Source organism: Pygocentrus nattereri, chromosome 6 (genome assembly GCF_015220715.1).
Source record: "Pygocentrus nattereri isolate fPygNat1 chromosome 6, fPygNat1.pri, whole genome shotgun sequence".
Classification (NCBI taxonomy): domain Eukaryota; kingdom Metazoa; phylum Chordata; class Actinopteri; order Characiformes; family Serrasalmidae; genus Pygocentrus; species Pygocentrus nattereri.
The window spans coordinates 47999299-48019829 of record NC_051216.1 but is presented as its reverse complement, the minus strand read 5'-3'; the positions used below and the strand labels follow the sequence as shown (position 1 = coordinate 48019829).

Genomic DNA, 20531 nt, shown 5'->3' with positions numbered 1-20531 from the left:
TGGGATTTAGGGATGTAATCTGTGCAGTGTTTGTGGGTGGTATTTGGGCTTGTGGGTGGGATTTAGGGATGTACTGTGTGCTGTGTTGGGCTTGTGGGTGGTGTTTGGGCATGTACTGTGGGCTATATTTGGGCTTGTGGGAGGGATTTGGACAGGTAGCCAGGGTCTGGTCAGGTGGGCAGAGGTGTGAGTTTTGGTGATGTGACGTGGGCAGAGATTGGGGCGTAATGTGGGCTATGTTTGGTCTTGTGGGTGGTATTTTGGCTTTAGGTGGAGTTTATGCATATAATGTGGGCTTGTGGGTGGGATTTGGGCATGTGGGTGGGGTTTGGGGATATAATGTGGGCTATGTTTGGGCTTGTGGGTGGTGTTTGGGCGTATGGGTGGGATTTAGGGATGTAATCTGTGCTGTGTTGGGCTTGTGGGTGGTATTTGGGTGTATGGGTGGGATTTAGGGATATAATCTGTGCTGTTTTGGGCTTGTGTGTGGTATTTGGGCGTATGGGTGGGATTTAGGGATGTAATCTGTGCTGTGTTGGGCTTGTGGGTGGTATTTGGGTGTATGGGTGGGATTTAGGGATGTAATCTGTGCTGTGTTGGGCTTGTGGGTGGTATTTGGGTGTATGGGTGGGATTTAGGGATGCAATCTGTGCTGTGTTGGGCTTGTGGGTGGTATTTGGGTGTATGGGTGGGATTTAGGGATATAATCTGTGCTGTGTTGGGCTTGTGTGTGGTATTTGGGCGTATGGGTGGGATTTAGGGATGTAATCTGTGCTGTGTTTGGGCTTGTGGGTGGTATTTGGGCATATGGGTGGGAATTAGGGATGTAATCTGTGCTGTTTTTGGGCCTGTGGGTGGTATTTGGGCGTATGGGTGGGATTTAGGGATGTAATCTGTGCTGTGTTGGGCTTGTGGGTGGTATTTGGGTTTATGGGTGGGATTTAGGGATGTAATCTGTGCTGTGTTGGCCTTGTGTGTGGTATTTGGGCGTATGGGTGGGATTTAGGGATGCAATCTGTGCTGTGTTGGGCTTGTGGGTGGTATTTGGGCATATGGGTGGGATTTAGGGATGTAATCTGTGCAGTGTTTGTGGGTGGTATTTGGGCGTATGGGTGGGATTTAGGGATGTACTGTGTGCTGTGTTGGGCTTGTGGGTGGTGTTTGGGCATGTACTGTGGGCTATATTTGGGCTTGTGGGAGGGATTTGGACAGGTAGCCAGGGTCTGGTCAGGTGGGCAGAGGTGTGAGTTTTGGTGATGTGACGTGAGCAGAGATTGGGGCGTAATGTGGGCTATGTTTGGTCTTGTGGGTGGTATTTTGGCTTTAGGTGGAGTTTATGCATATAATGTGGGCTTGTGGGTGGGATTTGGGCATGTGGGTGGGGTTTGGGGATATAATGTGGGCTATGTTTGGGCTTGTGGGTGGTGTTTGGGCGTATGGGTGGGATTTAGGGATGTAATCTGTGCTGTGTTGGGCTTGTGGGTGGTATTTGGGTTTATGGGTGGGATTTAGGGATGTAATCTGTGCAGTGTTTGGGTTTGTGGGTGGTATTTGGGCGTATGGGTGGGATTTAGGGATGTAATCTGTGCAGTGTTTGGGTTTGTGGGTGGTATTTGGGCGTATGGGTGGGATTTAGGGATGTAATCTGTGCTGTGTTGGGCTTGTGGGTGGTATTTGGGTGTATGGGTGGGATTTAGGGATGCAATCTGTGCTGTGTTGGGCTTGTGGGTGGTATTTGGGTGTATGGGTGGGATTTAGGGATGCAATCTGTGCTGTGTTGGGCTTGTGGGTGGTATTTGGGCGTATGGGTGGGATTTAGGGATGTAATCTGTGCTGTGTTGGGCTTGTGGGTGGTATTTGGGCGTATGGGTGGGATTTAGGGATGTAATCTGTGCTGTGTTTGGGCCTGTGGGTGGTATTTGGGCGTATGGGTGGGATTTAGGGATGTAATCTGTGCTGTGTTGGGCTTGTGGGTGGTATTTGGGCGTATGGGTGGGATTTAGGGATGCAATCTGTGCTGTGTTGGGCTTGTGGGTGGTATTTGGGCGTATGGGTGGGATTTAGGGATGTAATCTGTGCTGTGTTGGGCTTGTGGGTGGTATTTGGGCGTATGGGTGGGATTTAGGGATGTAATCTGTGCTGTGTTGGGCTTGTGGGTGGTATTTGGGCGTATGGGTGGGATTTAGGGATGTAATCTGTGCAGTGTTTGGGTTTGTGGGTGGTATTTGGGCATATGGGTGGGATTTAGGGATGTACTGTGTGCTGTGTTGGGCTTGTGGGTGGTGTTTGGGCATGTACTGTGGGCTATATTTGGGCTTGTGGGAGGGATTTGGACAGGTAGCCAGGGTCTGGTCAGGTGGGCAGAGGTGTGAGTTTTGGTGATGTGACGTGGGCAGAGATTGGGGCGTAATGTGGGCTATGTTTGGTCTTGTGGGTGGTATTTTGGCTTTAGGTGGAGTTTATGCATATAATGTGGGCTTGTGGGTGGGATTTGGGCATGTGGGTGGGGTTTGGGGATATAATGTGGGCTATGTTTGGGCTTGTGGGTGGGATCTGGGTTTGCTGATGGAGTTTGAGCATGCATCATGGGCAGAGTTTGGACATGTGAGAGGGGTGTGGACAGGTAGTCAGGGTTTGGGCAGGTGGGCAGACTTTGGGCATATGTGTGGGTATTGGGGATGTGACGTGGGCAGAGACTGGGCATGTGAGAGGGGTATGGACAGGTAGGTGGGGTTTGGGTATGCGGGTGAGGTCTTGATATGTGGGCAGTCTTTGGCCCAACAGTTTTAAATTTAGGAAGGAAAAACAGAAGAAGCTCCAATTCTGTAGTGAAAAATGTATAGAATACAAAAAAGGTGTAGACTCATTTCACTTAAAGCTAAAAGTGCACCAGCTTACTAAAGTACAGTACTTAAAAACTGGAATAAAATCTATGGGAAAAGTTCCCATAGCTCCTGCTCAAATGATCAACAGAACAGAGTCTGTGCGATAAACAGGAGAGATAAAGGGACAGAGATAAGAAATCAGCGCTCGTCCGTGCAAGCATGGTTTTATTACTGTGAATGTGCTGCTGACAGTGAAGTGGGAGGAGCCAATCTTTTACATCAGTGCTTCAGTTCACGCGACACTCGAATCATTTTCATAAAGATTCGTCAGTGAATGTCAGGAGCGACGCCTCCGTCATGGGAAAAAGAAGCCGTGAGATAGAAATGCTCTCCTACCCTCATGACGTACACTCAACAAAGACAACAAAAGAAAGGAAAGAGTGAAAATGAATCATATGGCCGTCCCGGTTTCGCAGCCACAGCCAGGCTGACATTATTTAACAGCCAGAGATGAGTAAACCCACCATAAGTGTTACAAAAGAAGCAGCTTACATTACTTAAGTACTGAGGCTGAAACCAGCTTCTTATTCAAATTACAAGTTCTTCTCTTTTTCAGATCATTTGCCTCTAAAATTGCCAAAAAAAGTGCAATAAAGAAGCCGAAGCGAAGAAAACGAGAAGTTACTCACTGACACACTTGAAAGGAGGCAAATGATTTATGGTTTATGAACATACTGATGAGTTTTAACAGAACTATTTAGTAAGTGATTCATTATTGGTCTTTCTGAAATATTCCCAACAGTTAACTCCATGTGAATGTTCCATGTGTCTCATGATGTGTCCCAGCACGCTGTATTAGCAGGATTGCTCCATAAGACTTCACCCTAATGATGCAGCAGGTGGAGAACCATCACCTGAGAGATCTCCACCAGCTCTGAGGCAATGAGTCCTCACTCTGGTATGAAGAACAGGCTTCACTAGAGTGAGTCAAACCTGAGGAGCCTTCATGGATCTACATTATTAATCTTTGGAAAAATGTTTACTTGTGCTAAATGAAAACAGTTAAAGGCGATAATTATTATATTTTTGAAAATATATCACTAAAAAACATTTTTATACTTTACAAATCCACATTAGGCCATTTTGTCCATCTCCTACAACGAATGTGGACGAATCTCCATCCTAAACTGGCCTGGTGTGTCTTTATCATACTGCCCTGGACTGGCGCAGTGCAGGACAAGCTGCTGGTCATTCAGAGCACAGCAGCTCCCCCAGGCTTACAGCTCCCTCTACAGGTTCAACCACCAAACAGCACATCAGTGAGATAAAACACGCCGTAGAGACCAAAGTAAACACGGCTGACGGTCATCCGGTCACACATTATTCATCATTATGCGATGCTGCTGTGAGCTGGAGCCCTCCAAGCACAGCCTAGACCTCGTTAAAGCTCCTACATTCAGCTTAGAGTATAATTAAAAATGATATTGCATGTAAAAATATCTGCTCAGGTGCAGTTCCGCAAGGTAAAAACTACTTTACTCTAATTTCTTATTAATAAATAAGTTCCACCGTGCTTATTAACACTGTCCATTAAGTGGACGATGAAACGTTTGATGTATCTGAAATCTTCTTCTTCCGGCTGCTCCCTTTAGGGGTCGCCACAGCGGATCATCTGCCTCCATCTTGCACTGTCCATCTGAAATAGTTGCAAATATTTTGTGATAATTAAATTTCTTTGTTCAATATTTTCATAAAGTTTGGGTTTCATAATTAAGAGTGTACTGTCCAGAAGGTTTGTCCGAAGCCAAGTGGTGATTATCTGTGTGTGTGTGTGTGTGTGTGTGTGTGTGTGTGTGTGTGTGTGTGTGTGTGTGTGTGTGTGTGTGTGCTGGAAAATGTCTTTCTGTCCTACAGCGGCCAGGTCAACCGTACAGGTCACTTCCTCTTCCAGTGTTGTGACAGGACATGTAAGCAAGTGCATAACTGACATAAGTGCATCCATCAAACAGGCCAGTGGAACAGAACCGACCCAAAACCACGAAACAGACTGACAAAAAGCTCCGATCAGACCAGCTGACTGATCAAAAACTAGCAAAGCAAATCAGCTAACTGGCAAACAAACAAACAAACAAACAAACAAACAAAACAAACAAGCCATCTGACCTTAAATCAGCAAACAGACCAGCTAACCTACCAAAAAAACACCAAATATTCCAGCTAATTGACCAAAAATCATCAAACAGACCAGATAACTGACCAAAAATCACCAAACAGACCAATGGAACACAAGTAACTGATCAAAAACCATGAAACAGACTGGCTAACTGACCAAAAACCATCAAATAGATCAATGAAACAAAAGTAACTGACCAAAAACCATCAAACAGACTGGGTAACTGACCAAAAATCATCAAAGAGACTGGGTGACTGACCAAAAACCATCAAACAGATCAAAGGAACACAAGTAATTGACCAAAAACCATCAAACAGATCAATGGAACAAAAGTAACTGACCAAAAACCATCAAACAGATCAATGGAACAAAAGTAACTGACCAAAAACCATCAAACAGATCAATGGAACAAAAGTAACTGACCAAAAAACCATCAAACAGACTGGTTGACCGACCAAAAACCATCAAACAGACCAGTACACAGGTCAAAAACCATCAAACAGACCAGATAACAGACAAAAAAACATCAAATAGTCAAAGAAACCAGCAGAACACAACTAGCTCTCCCAAAATGTTGTGTGAATGAGGTGAAGCATTTGATGTAAAATTACACCGTTCTTTAATTATCATATGTAACAGCTGGCTTTGAAGTGTTAAAGTTGATTGATTATTCCATATATCATATCCGACAGACTGGGTCAAGGTTCTTTCCCCAAAAATAGTTCCTCCATGTCAGCTACAAAAGCGGCCCAAGAGACACAAAAGCGTTTCAGCGGTTTGTTGTGTTTGGATGCACTTTCTAAACAAGCTCTCCATCCAGTCGGGGCTTCAAAGAGCCAGTCTGATTAAACCAGCCCGGTTCTGCTACAAATCAGCGGCAGGACACGCTGCCTCTCTGAGAAACACAATGAGGGCACGTCCAGGCCTGCCTTTACCTGACAGAGCACACCTGGCCTACCAAACTTCACCTGTGATGGGACGTCCAAAGACGACCAGTTCATCTCTTCAGTCATCAACATGATTCATTCAGCCTAACGAGAAACTGTAGAACGGACTCGGTTTATATCACAATACCTACATTTAGAGTCGGTTATTCATTCAGTCTAATGAGAAACTGTAGAACGGACTCGGTTTATATCACAATACCTACATTTAGAGCCGGTTATTCATTCAGCCTAATGAGAAACTGTAGAACAGACTCGGTTTATATCACAATACCTACATTTAGAGTCGGTTATTCATTCAGCCTAACGAGAAACTGTAGAACGGACTCGGTTTATATCACAATACCTACATTTAGAGTCGGTTATTCATTCAGTCTAATGAGAAACTGTAGAACGGACTCGGTTTATATCACAATACCTACATTTAGAGCCGGTTATTCATTCAGCCTAATGAGAAACTGTAGAACGGACTCGGTTTATATCACAATACCTACATTTAGAGTCGGTTATTCATTCAGCCTAATGAGAAACTGTAGAACAGACTCGGTTTATATCACAATACCTACATTTAGAGTCGGTTATTCATTCAGTCTAATGAGAAACTGTAGAACGGACTCGGTTTATATCACAATACCTACATTTAGAGCCGGTTATTCATTCAGCCTAATGAGAAACTGTAGAACGGACTCGGTTTATATCACAATACCTACATTTAGAGTCGGTTATTAATTCAGCCTAATGAGAAACTGTAGAACAGACTCGGTTTATATCACAATACCTACATTTAGAGTCGGTTATTCATTCAGTCTAATGAGAAACTGTAGAACGGACTCGGTTTATATCACAATACCTACATTTAGAGCCGGTTATTCATTCAGTCTAATGAGAAACTGTAGAACGGACTCGGTTTATATCACAATACCTACATTTAGAGTCGGTTATTCATTCAGCCTAATGAGAAACTGTAGAACAGACTCGGTTTATATCACAATACCTACATTTAGAGTCGGTTATTCATTCAGTCTAATGAGAAACTGTAGAACGGACTCGGTTTATATCACAATACCTACATTTAGAGTCGGTTATTCATTCAGTCTAATGAGAAACTGTAGAACGGACTCGGTTTATATCACAATACCTACATTTAGAGTCGGTTATTCATTCAGTCTAATGAGAAACTGTAGAACGGACTCGGTTTATATCACAATACCTACATTTAGAGTCGGTTATTCATTCAGTCTAATGAGAAACTGTAGAACGGACTCGGTTTATATCACAATACCTACATTTAGAGTCGGTTATTCATTCAGTCTAATGAGAAACTGTAGAACGGACTCGGTTTATATCACAATACTTACATTTAGAGTCGGTTATTCATTCAGTCTAATGAGAAACTGTAGAATGGACTCGGTTTATATCACAATACCTACATTTAGAGCCGTTTATTCATTCAGTCTAATGAGAAACTGTAGAACAGACTCGGTTTATATCACAATACGTACATTTAGAGTCGGTTATTCATTCAGCCTAATGAGAAACTGTAGAACGGACTCGGTTTATAGCTCAATGCCTACATTTAGAGTCGGTTATTCATTCAGCCTAATGAGAAACTGTAGAACAGACTCGGTTTATATCACAATACCTACATTTAGAGTCGGTTATTCATTCAGTCTAATGAGAAACTGTAGAACGGACTCGGTTTATATCACAATACCTACATTTAGAGTCAGTTATTCATTCAGTCTAATGAGAAACTGTAGAACGGACTCGGTTTATATCACAATACCTACATTTAGAGTCGGTTATTCATTCAGTCTAATGAGAAACTGTAGAACAGACTCGGTTTATATCACAATACCTACATTTAGAGTCGGTTATTCATTCAGTCTAATGAGAAACTGTAGAACGGACTCGGTTTATATCACAATACCTACATTTAGAGTCGGTTATTCATTCAGCCTAATGAGAAACTGTAGAACGGACTCGGTTTATATCACAATACCTACATTTAGAGCCGTTTATTCATTCAGTCTAATGAGAAACTGTAGAACGGACTCGGTTTATATCACAATACCTACATTTAGAGTCGGTTATTCATTCAGTCTAATGAGAAACTGTAGAACGGACTCGGTTTATATCACAATACCTACATTTAGAGTCGGTTATTCATTCAGTCTAATGAGAAACTGTAGAACGGACTCGGTTTATATCACAATACCTACATTTAGAGTCGGTTATTCATTCAGCCTAATGAGAAACTGTAGAACGGACTCGGTTTATATCACAATACCTACATTTAGAGTCGGTTATTCATTCAGTCTAATGAGAAACTGTAGAACGGACTCGGTTTATATCACAATACCTACATTTAGAGCCGGTTATTCATTCAGCCTAATGAGAAACTGTAGAACGGACTCGGTTTATATCACAATACCTACATTTAGAGCCGGTTATTCATTCAGTCTAATGAGAAACTGTAGAACGGACTCGGTTTATATCACAATACCTACATTTAGAGTCGGTTATTCATTCAGTCTAATGAGAAACTGTAGAACGGACTCGGTTTATATCACAATACCTACATTTAGAGTCGGTTATTCATTCAGTCTAATGAGAAACTGTAGAACGGACTCGGTTTATATCACAATACCTACATGTAGAGTCGGTTATTCATTCAGCCTAATGAGAAACTGTAGAACGGACTCGGTTTATATCACAATACCTACATTTAGAGCCGGTTATTCATTCAGTCTAATGAGAAACTGTAGAACAGACTCGGTTTATATCACAATACCTACATTTAGAGTCGGTTATTCATTCAGCCTAATGAGAAACTGTAGAACAGACTCGGTTTATATCACAATACCTACATTTAGAGCCGGTTATTCATTCAGTCTAATGAGAAACTGTAGAACAGACTCGGTTTATATCACAATACCTACATTTAGAGCCGGTTATTCATTCAGCCTAATGAGAAACTGTAGAACGGACTCGGTTTATATCACAATACCTACATTTAGAGTCGGTTATTCATTCAGTCTAATGAGAAACTGTAGAACGGACTCGGTTTATATCACAATACCTACATTTAGAGTCGGTTATTCATTCAGTCTAATGAGAAACTTTAGAACAGACTCGGTTTATATCACAATACCTACATTTAGAGCCGGTTATTCATTCAGTCTAATGAGAAACTGTAGAACGGACTCGGTTTATATCACAATACCTACATTTAGAGTCGGTTATTCATTCAGCCTAATGAGAAACTGTAGAACGGACTCGGTTTATATCACAATACCTACATTTAGAGTCGGTTATTCATTGATCTTGCTGTTATAGTCCGTCACTGATGGTGTCCATACTGTACACTGCTATACTGTAAAGGAGTCTGCAGTGTAAGAAAGGCTAAAGCGGGCAGCAGACCGTTGTGGTCTGTGGAATGTCTGCGCCCACATGAAACAATAACTTTAAGCTTCAGTGCCAGAGGGAAACTTCAGCAGAGACATAAGCCAGTCTGCAAAAGCTCAGCCGACCTGAATACTGAGAGCAGTGTGTAAGCATGGGGGGGGTGGCAGGGCTGGGGGGGTGGGGGGTGGCAGGGCTGAGGGGGGGCAGGGCTAGTGGGGGGTGCGCATCATCCTTAACATACTGTTTGCTGGAATAAACCCTTGTTTTGACATTGTGATGAAGCCCCCATGTGCTATACTGATTTAGCAAACTAAAAAAAGGTCATTTTGCCATAAATTTAAATTTATTGGTTAATATTATGTTTGAAATTAAAATCATATTGCAAAATAAGGCAGCTTTAAAAGTGCTCAGCTCACTGAATAACCTCAAATGTCAGGTTGTCCAACGAAAATCAACGGACTTTTGTTTTGACATGCTTTTACAAAAGAGGGGCCCGGCTATTCCATCATGAAGAAGACCCCAAGTGACTTTCGTGGAGCAAAATGTAGCTTTGGAATCGTGGTTAGGACAGTTCAGTTGACCAGGTCAGGTGGTCTGACCTCAGGAGAACCATGAGCACGTGGAATTATTATGATAATGATTATTTATTTGAATTAAATGTAAGTAGAAACTCAAGTTGAAGGACAAAGGTTCCTACGGGCGTCTAAGTGTGTGAAATTAGTCTGAAAAGTCAGGCGGCGCAACCAGACCAGCACAGTTTAATAAGCACAACAGACAGTTAAACGCTTTGATGACGTTCAGCACAGGGATATATATGCAAATATATGCAAATTCACATCAGATTTTTAAACACCTGTCATTGACCAAAATACATACAGTCATAGGCATACGTCCTAACAGCCCCGGTGATTTTCTAACTGACAGATCCTCCACGGGGAACAAACTTAAATAAGGCTTTTTTTTCTGAACATTTTTGTGCACAATTACTATGTATTTGCTGAGTCTAGCAAACTGGAAAAATAAATAAATAAATAAATAAATAAATAAATAAATAAAACAATAAATGCCATAATCTTTATATAGGCCACATTTTATGTTTAATTTTTTCCCAATATGTTATAATTATGTAAAATAAACAGTAATTTTGCGTTAAAAGGTGTTCTCTGTGTTTACTTGGGAGCAAAACGGCTAAAACTTTCAGTCAAAGGAGGTCTGGTTTCAGCCAAGCAGCTAAATGAGAAGAACAGGCCAAAATAGCAGCAATATGTCTCTGTCAGAACGTGAGGACATATGAAAATATTCAGGTGCATTTGCCCTTTAATGGAAACACTCTGGGCTATAAAAACACTAAACTAGCTAAATATATATCTGGCCTGGTCACTCTGTGGAGCGGTTCTCTGATGCTGGGTACCTCACCGCTGGACCGACCGTGTTAAGTGTATATGCTGTAAGGTGTATGTCGTTTCCACACTGTCTGCCCTTCAAAGGCTGAGACTTTTCCAGTGTACTGTGAGAAGCAGAGCGTGAAAAAGAAACAAACCATGAAGAAAACATCAGAAATGCCACTTGACTCTGAGTTGCGAGGTCATTTCGGCGCTGAAAGACAACAGCACATCCTCTTCTCCACGGAGAGTTTATTACAAAGCTCGGTTCCACTGGACCGGTCCCCAGTGGGATGAAGTATGTGGTCAGGCAGGGCTGCCAGGGCCTGCTGAGAGAAACAGGAGCTGAAGCTCGCCTCATGTAAACCAGATGTCGCTTTACTCGAGATGTTTCAACATTTCTCAGCATGGCTTGCGAGTGAGCAGGGACAAGCTCAGCATGGACTTTACCACTGTGTTTACAGGGAGTGAGGGTCCAGTTTATTATGCCTACCTGCCTTCATGCACTGGCCATTTTATTGGAAACATCTACCTTACAGGTCCATTATACAGGTGCACAGTTACAGACTGTAGTGCAGGTGTGTCACACTGGTGACCTTCCAGGCCAAAGTGCTGCGGAGATCAGCGTTTACCTTCATCTCACGCTTTGAAGTCACTTCACAAAGGCCTTGCTAATTAGCTGATGAGCTAAAGCAGGTGGGTTGGGGGCTTTTCTAATAAACTGGCCAGCGAGTGCAGGTCCAGAGTAGAGGTTTCTAGGTTTTTCATGTTTAAAGTTAGAGGGTTCGAGGGGGTCTGATAGCAACAGATGGACTACAGTGTGTAACTGTACACCTGTGTAGAGGAGCTATGAGGTAGATATCTCTAATAGGTGTTTCTAATAAAGTGGCCAGCGAGTGGAAGTAAAAGGTAGGTGTTTCTAATAAAGCGGCCAGCGAGTGGAAGCACAAGGTGGGTGTTTCTAATAAAGTGGCCAGTGAGTGGAAGCACAAGGTAGGTGTTTCTAATAAAGTGGCCAGTGAGTGGAAGCACAAGGTGGGTGTTTCTAATAAAGCGGCCAGCGAGTGGAAGCACAAGGTGGGTGTTTCTAATAAAGTGGCCAGTGAGTGGAAGCACAAGGTGGGTGTTTCTAATAAAGTGGCCAGTGAGTGGAAGCACAAGGTGGGTGTTTCTAATAAAGTGGCCAGTGAGTGGAAGTACAAGGTAGATGTTTCTAATAAAGTGGCCAGTGAGTGGAAGCACAAGGTAGGTGTTTCTAATAAAGTGGCCAGTGAGTGGAAGCACAAGGTGGGTGTTTCTAATAAAGTGGCCAGTTAGTGGAAGCACAAGGTAGGTGTTTCTAATAAAGTGGCCAGTGAGTGGAAGCACAAGGTGGGTGTTTCTAATAAAGCGGCCAGCGAGTGGAAGCACAAGGTGGGTGTTTCTAATAAAGTGGCCAGTGAGTGGAAGTACAAGGTAGGTGTTTCTAATAAAGCGGCCAGTGAGTGGAAGCACAAGGTGGGTGTTTCTAATAAAGTGGCCAGTGAGTGGAAGCACAAGGTGGGTGTTTCTAATAAAGTGGCCAGTGAGTGGAAGCACAAGGTGGGTGTTTCTAATAAAGTGGCCACTGAGTGTAGGTCCAGAGTAGACGTCCCTGTTCATGTTTAAAGTGAGCTACGGTGTATTAGAGGCACCGTTTTGTGAATTATCAATGGTGGAACCGCAAGTTTACGTTCAGCAGTGCTGTTAATCAGATATAATCTGCCACAGTGGTTTATTTTAGCCTGAAGATAAATAACTTCTTGTTCCAGCAGAAACCTCTCAACATCTGAGGAGCCAAACAGGCGCATACTTTCAGCCAGAAAGAGAGAAAAACCTTTTCCCGTCTGTAAACCTGAGCTGTATAAAAAGCTTTTCTCATGCATTAATGTTTCAGCCCAATTGTAGACTCGAGGGGTAGCAATGCCTGACCAAACAAGGCCTGAGCAACAATCCCAATTAAAGAGCAGCTCGGCTGGAGCGCGGCCAGGATCGAATTTATTTGCTTATTATTGTCAGAGCGATGTGCAGGGCTTAGCGTGAGGGCGAAAACACTGTCAGCTCCGTCTTCCTGTTGTTATTGCAGCACTATTCTGGAGAAGATCCGCCGCAGGCAGAGAGACGAGGAGACGGAGAGATAAATTAAAGTAAGAATCTGCTTCTGCTAAAGCTCAATCAGAGAGTCACTGCAGGTAGCTGGCTTCGCTGTGAGTAAGCTGTGCTACTGAGGTCTATCCTATGGCTATCAGTGTGGGGCCCTAACTACGGGGGGCCGTAACTAAATTCGGGGGCAATGCCCTACCAACCCTAGAACAAAACTGTGTAAAAATTAGTGCTGATGACAGTAAAGCTGCATTTCACAGCTGGAAAGTGGAGATTTTAAGCATGCAGGGTCGCTACGGTAACCGGAAAAACTGTTCTCCACTTGCACTGGTTGCTTCTTGTTTTTGCTGTAGCCAGATCTGAAAAAACACTAATACAACAAAAATTTAGCTGAACTAATTTTCCACTTTTGACGTGTTTTAATTACAGTTTTATGTTCAATGCATAAGTAACTTAGTAGCAGCAATTCAGACGATATTTTAAAGACATTATTCACTCATTTCAGCTGGCAGCCTATACCCCACCAGTCGGCATGGCAACTAAATCATCACATCATTGCCTCAGACATCTTATCCTGGCTTTACACAGTAAAACTTTCATGCGCCTAAACTGCACTTGAGCTGCGTAATGCGAAGCCTCCTGCAACTCACTTGAAACCCAGCAGCAACAGTTGCAAACATCTCCACTTCATGTTCCATTAAACAGCCAATCAAAACATCAATAACGCGTCATGTGATCACGTTGAACAGCATCGTTTCTGACTGAAAACACTGATCGATGTGGGAGGTTGTTACAAACGAGCGCTTCTGTAGCTGCAGCTCTTCAGCCTGATACTCCCTGATTTTACACAGAGCTCAGATTCGTCTGGGATCCAAAGGATAAGCATCATTTCAGAAGAGGAGAGTCAGATGCAATAAACGTTCCATTTCAAAGGCTTAACGTGCAAACAGATAAACAAAACTTAAATATATACTAATGAACCATAGATAGATACAGGCAGATTCACTCGAAAGAGGCCCCGAATGTTCTGTAATATCTCTCGCTAGGATGAAGCGAACTGAACCGAACAACAAGCAATGAGCTCCTCAGGATATGTATATATGTGTATATATATATAAATATATATACATAAATAAATATAGCGATGAGGTTGGCGCCGGACAGCCGTCGCATCATTTAACATCCATTTGCACCTTCCGGGTGCAGACCCCCGTACCCCTTCATGTGTCCAGCAGGAAACAGAGACTTCCAGCATCGCAATCGATTACACACACGTCTAGATATGTAGCGCATTCTTTGGTTCTGATTGATTCATCCTAACAGGTTGTTACAGCAGTGGAGTTACAGCAGAATATTCAGGGCCTCTGTCAAGTGAATCTCCCTGTAGTTAAAAAACAGATATATAGATAAAAAGATGCTATAAATGCTAAAATATGTGTAAATTATGCGTCGTGAGGATGACAGTTGATTTTAAAATTTCGTCTCTTGCGTGTAGTAACTGAACGTCTTGTGTGCAGCTTGTTTTTGAACTGCTTAGTGTAGCTGTCAAGTTGCATGGAAATGATGTTGCAGGCAACTCACAACATGCAACTAGTTGCATGAAGTTTGACTTTCACTGCGTGAAGTCGGCTTTACTGTCTGTTCACACCTGTAGGCGACAAAGCAACAGGCAACCAGTAAAACTAAGGGAGTACGTGATTTGAAGCCGTGATTTAGCGGCACACGTGTTCGAGTGATGAGCAACGAGTTGACTTGAAATTTTCACAACAGTTTTCTCTGTGATTTAGTCGTGTCCAACTCACAGACACTAACCGCCAGATCTGTTATGGCAGCTAAAAGACGCCTGTACCCGCTGGCATCACGCTGAGTGATGGGAGACGATGGGGGGGGGCATTCTGTCCATCCAGAGGGAGCAAGACCCACTGTGCTGTCCTGATTCTCTGTCTGGAACGGCTGTAGCATCATTTGTAATCGAAATAATGATTTCCTGACAATAGATTGGTTCTCGGAGTTTTCCGTTCTCATCTGCATTTTGTTCCTCTTCTCATTAGTATTCTGCAACAAATGGAAGAGAAACGTTCCAGTCACTTCCATGGCCACAGGTGTATAAAGCCGAGCCCCTCGGCCTGCAGACTGCTTCTACAGACATTAGTGAAAGAATGGGTCGCTCTCAGGAGCTCAGTGAATTCCAGCGTGGTGCCGTGATCGGACGCCACCTGTGCAGCAAGTCCAGTCGTGAAATTTCCTCACTACTAAATATTCCACAGTCCACTGTCAGTGGGATTATAACAAAGTGGAAGCGATTGGGAACGACAGCAGCTCAGCCACGAAGTGGTCGGCCACGTAAAATGACAGAGCGGTCAGCGGATGCTGAGGGGCATAGTGCGCAGAGGTCACCAACTTTCTGCAAAGTCAATCACTACAGACCTCCAAACTTCATGTGGCCTTCAGATCAGCTCAAGAACAGCGTAGAGAACTTCATGGAATGGGTTTCCATGGCCGAGCAGCTGCATCCAAGCCTTACATCACCAAGCGCAATGCAAAGCGTGGAATGCAGTGGCGTAAAGCGCCGCCACTGGACTCTAGAGCAGTGGAGACGTGTTCTCTGGAGTGACCAATCACGCTTCTCCGTCTGGAAATCCGATGGATGAGTCTGGGTTTGGCGGTTGCCAGGAGACGGTACTTGTCTGACAGCATTATGCCGAGTGTAAAGTTTGGTGGAGGGGGGATCATGGTGTGGGGGTGTGTTTCAGGAGTTGGGCTCGGCCCCTTAGTTCCAGTGAAAGGAACTCTTAAAGCTTCAGCACCAAGAGATTTTGGACAATTTCACGCTCCCAACTTTGTGGGAACAGTTTGGGGACGGCCCCTTCCTGCTCCAACATGACTGCACACCAGTGCACAAAGCAGGTCCATAAAGACGTGGATGAGCCAGTTTGGTGTGGAAGAACTTGACTGGCCTGCACAGAGTCCTGACCTCAACCCCATAGAACACCTTTGGGATGAATTAGAGCGGAGACTGTGAGCCAGGCCTTCTCGTCCAACATCAGTGTCTGACCTCACAAATGAGCTTCTGGAAGAACGGTCAAAAATTCCCATAAACACTCCTAACCCTTGTGGAAAGCCTTCCCAGAAGAGCTGAAGCTGTTATAGCTGCCAAGGGTGGGCCGACATCATATTAAACCCTATGGATCAAGAATGGGAGGTCACTCAAGTTCATATGTGTGTGAAGCCAGAACTTTTGGAAATATGGTGTAGTACATATTTTTATATTTTCTTGAAGATCAACAGTGTTTACATCCCTTCACGACACCAATAGCAGTCGCCTGTCGCCTCCTAATGTAGACATACTGGGTTCCTATTTACCTGCTTCTTGTTTAGATTTTCCGTTCCACCTTAAATATCAACTTCAGCTTCATACCTTAAACCACGTGGAGTCTCTGATTGACTTTATTATGTGTTTTTTGACTGTATGATATATTGTTATCTATAGAGTTTGCAGAGTGGGCCATATAAGAGAGAAGTGACTGTATGTTCATGACCGGACACCAAACAGTGTGAGCTGTAAAAAATAGAATAAATAAAATTTATACTGTGTGACTGTCTAAAGTGCTTAATGCAGGAAAAATGCATAAAAATATGGTCGTCTTTCCAAAAGAAGAAGGAAATAAATCATAACTGAGTGTTTTTTGGCAGAAATGCTCATGACTAAAGCATGGAAAGGTGGAAGACACACAACACAGTTTGCAAAAACAAAGTCACGCCAACGGCCTACGGATTCACAGACATGTTTGGTTGTGTGATTTAGGATGACTATAATGCAGCCTTTGAAGAATTACAACTGAATAATGGACGGTAAAAAGCCTTAGCTGTGTTTATGATGTCTGAAGCTTTATCCGGCAGCCTCGCTGCATGCAGGGCCGCAAATCTTCCCCACCAAAAACAAATTAGTTTGGGGAAACCTCATTATTTCCAGGCCTTCAAACCCCAGAGCAAGATTAACGCCACATCAATTAGACCTGAGCCTTACAGTGCGTTAACAACTACTCCAACCTCTCGGCTGGATCCACTTCAGAACGTCCCTCTCAATCTGTGCGGGTTTGTAAACCGATGAGCTGCACCGGCCTGAGATGGAGAGATATGGAGGATGTTTTATGCAGTTGATTAGATGCAGCTCCTACCAGAGAAACAGCCACGGACCTCAGCCCTGCATTATGAGGGGGGGGCGACGTCTTTGGGTGAATTGGTTATTTCAAACAGTCCATATTCAGCTCTTCACAAGAAGGAATGGAATTTGGCAAAGTAGAAATCTTCCAGTTTGAACCCAGTTTCAAGTTATTTTGGATAATCTGCTTTCAAATAGAACGATGCCTTAATCTGGTTCCCACAGATCTGATCAATGTGAGACAAGCTGGTTCGTTATTAATTGGCTGGTTATTAATCTCAGTGTTACTGAGCTCTGCTAAAGCCTGAGTAGACTGATAAATCAATGTGATCAGTTATTAATCTCAGCGTTACTGAGCTCTGCTAAAGCCTGAGTAGACTGATAAATCAATGTGATCGGTTATTAATCTCAGCGTTACTGAGCTCTGCTAAAGCCTGAGTAGACTGATAAATCAATGTGATCAGTTATTAATCTCAGCGTTACTGAGCTCTGCTAAAGCCTGAGTAGACTGATAAATCAATGTGATCAGTTATTAATCTCAGTGTTACTGAGCTCTGCTAAAGCCTGAGTAGACTGATAAATCAATGTGATCGGTTATTAATCTCAGCGTTACTGAGCTCTGCTAAAGTCTGAGTAGACTGATAAATCAATGTGATCGGTTATTAATCTCAGCGTTACTGAGCTCTGCTAAAGCCTGAGTAGACTGATAAATCAATGTGATCAGTTATTAATCTCAGTGTTACTGAGCTCTGCTAAAGCCTGAGTAGACTGATAAATCAATGTGATCGGTTATTAATCTCAGCGTTACTGAGCTCTGCTAAAGCCTGAGTAGACTGATAAATCAATGTGATCAGTTATTAATCTCAGCGTTACTGAGCTCTGCTAAAGCCTGAGTAGACTGATAAATCAATGTGATCAGTTATTAATCTCAGCGTTACTGAGCTCTGCTAAAGCCTGAGTAGACTGATAAATCAATGTGATCGGTTATTAATCTCAGCGTTACTGAGCTCTGCTAAAGCCTGAGTAGACTGATAAATCAATGTGATCGGTTATTAATCTCAGCGTTACTGAGCTCTGCTAAAGCCTGAGTAGACTGATAAATCAATGTGATCGGTTATTAATCTCAGAGTTACTGAGCTCTGCTAAAGTCTGAGTAGACTGATAAATCAATGTGATCGGTTATTAATCTCAGCGTTACTGAGCTCTGCTAAAGCCTGAGTAGAGTGATAAATCAATGTGATCAGTTATTAATCTCAGTGTTACTGAGCTCTGCTAAAGCCTGAGTAGACTGATAAATCAATGTGATCGGTTATTAATCTCAGTGTTACTGAGCTCTGCTAAAGCCTGAGTAGACTGATAAATCAATGTGATCAGTTATTAATCTCAGTGTTACTGAGCTCTGCTAAAGCCTGAGTAGACTGATAAATCAATGTGATCAGTTATTAATCTCAGTGTTACTGAGCTCTGCTAAAGCCTGAGTAGACTGATAAATCAATGTGATCAGTTATTAATCTCAGCGTTACTGAGCTCTGCTAAAGCCTGAGTAGACTGATAAATCAATGTGATCGGTTATTAATCTCAGAGTTACTGAGCTCTGCTAAAGCCTGAGTAGACTGATAAATCAATGTGATCGGTTATTAATCTCAGCGTTACTGAGCTCTGCTAAAGCCTGAGTAGACTGATAAATCAATGTGATCGGTTATTAATCTCAGAGTTACTGAGCTCTGCTAAAGCCTGAGTAGACTGATAAATCAATGTGATCGGTTATTAATCTCAGAGTTACTGAGCTCTGCTAAAGCCTGAGTAGACTGATAAATCAATGTGATCAGATATTAATCTCAGTGTTACTGAGCTCTGCTAAAGCCTGAGTAGACTGATAAATCAATGTGATCGGTTATTAATCTCAGTGTTACTGAGCTCTGCTAAAGCCTGAGTAGACTGATAAATCAATGTGATCGGTTATTAATCTCAGCGTTACTGAGCTCTGCTAAAGTCTGAGTAGACTGATAAATCAATGTGATCAGTTATTAATCTCAGTGTTACTGAGCTCTGCTAAAGCCTGAGTAGACTGATAAATCAATGTGATCAGTTATTAATCTCAGTGTTACTGAGCTCTGCTAAAGCCTGAGTAGACTGATAAATCAATGTGATCGGTTATTAATCTCAGCGTTACTGAGCTCTGCTAAAGCCTGAGTAGACTGATAAATCAATGTGATCGGTTATTAATCTCAGTGTTACTGAGCTCTGCTAAAGCCTGAGTAGACTGATAAATCAGTGTGATCGGTTATTAATCTCAGTGTTACTGAGCTCTGCTAAAGCCTGAGTAGACTGATAAATCAATGTGATCGGTTATTAATCTCAGTGTTACTGAGCTCTGCTAAAGCCTGAGTAGACTGATAAATCAGTGTGATCGGTTATTAATCTCAGCGTTACTGAGCTCTGCTAAAGCCTGAGTAGACTGATAAATCAATGTGATCGGTTATTAATCTCAGTGTTACTGAGCTCTGCTAAAGCCTGAGTAGACTGATAAATCAATGTGATCGGTTATTAATCTCAGTGTTACTGAGCTCTACTAAAGCCTGAGTAGACTGATAAATCAATGTGATCGGTTATTAATCTCAGTGTTCCTGAGCTCTGCTAAAGCCTGAGTAGACTGATAAATCAATGTGATCGGTTATTAATCTCAGCGTTACTGAGCTCTGCTAAAGCCTGAGTAGACTGATAAATTAATGTGATCGGTTATTAATCTCAGCGTTACTGAGCTCTGCTAAAGCCTGAGTAGACTGATAAATCAATGTGATCGGTTATTAATCTCAGCGTTACTGAGCTCTGCTAAAGCCTGAGTAGACTGATAAATCAATGTGATCAGTTATTAATCTCAGTGTTACTGAGCTCTGCTAAAGTCTGAGTAGACTGATAAATCAATGTGATCAGTTATTAATCTCAGCGTTACTGAGCTCTGCTAAAGCCTGAGTAGACTGATAAATCAATGTGATCGGTTATTAATCTCAGCGTTACTGAGCTCTGCTAAAGCCTGAGTAGACTGATAAATCAATGTGATCGGTTATTAATCTCAGTGTTACTGAGCTCTGCTAAAGCCTGAGTAGACTGATAAATCAATGTGATCGGTTATTAATCTCAGCGTTACTGAGCTCTGCTAAAGTCTGAGTAGACTGATAAATCAATGTGATCGGTTATTAATCTCAGCGTTACTGAGCTCTGCTAAAGTCTGAGTAGACTGATAAATCAATGTGATCGGTTATTAATCTCAGCGTTACTGAGCTCTGCTAAAGTCTGAGTAGACTGATAAATCAATGTGATCGGTTATTAATCTCAGCGTTACTGAGCTCTGCTAAAGCCTGAGTAGACTGATAAATCAATGTGATCGGTTATTAATCTCAGCGTTACTGAGCTCTGCTAAAGTCTGAGTAGACTGATAAATCAATGTGATCGGTTATTAATCTCAGTGTTACTGAGCTCTGCTAAAGCCTGAGTAGACTGATAAATCAATGTGAT

General features: G+C 42.6%; 1 protein-coding gene across 2 annotated transcripts in view; it reads right to left on the bottom strand.

The window, feature by feature from the left end:
- Positions 1-20531, bottom strand: part of LOC108440494 (rho GTPase-activating protein 6-like) — a 67222-nt gene that overhangs the window by 38162 nt on the left and 8529 nt on the right. The window lies entirely within an intron of this gene.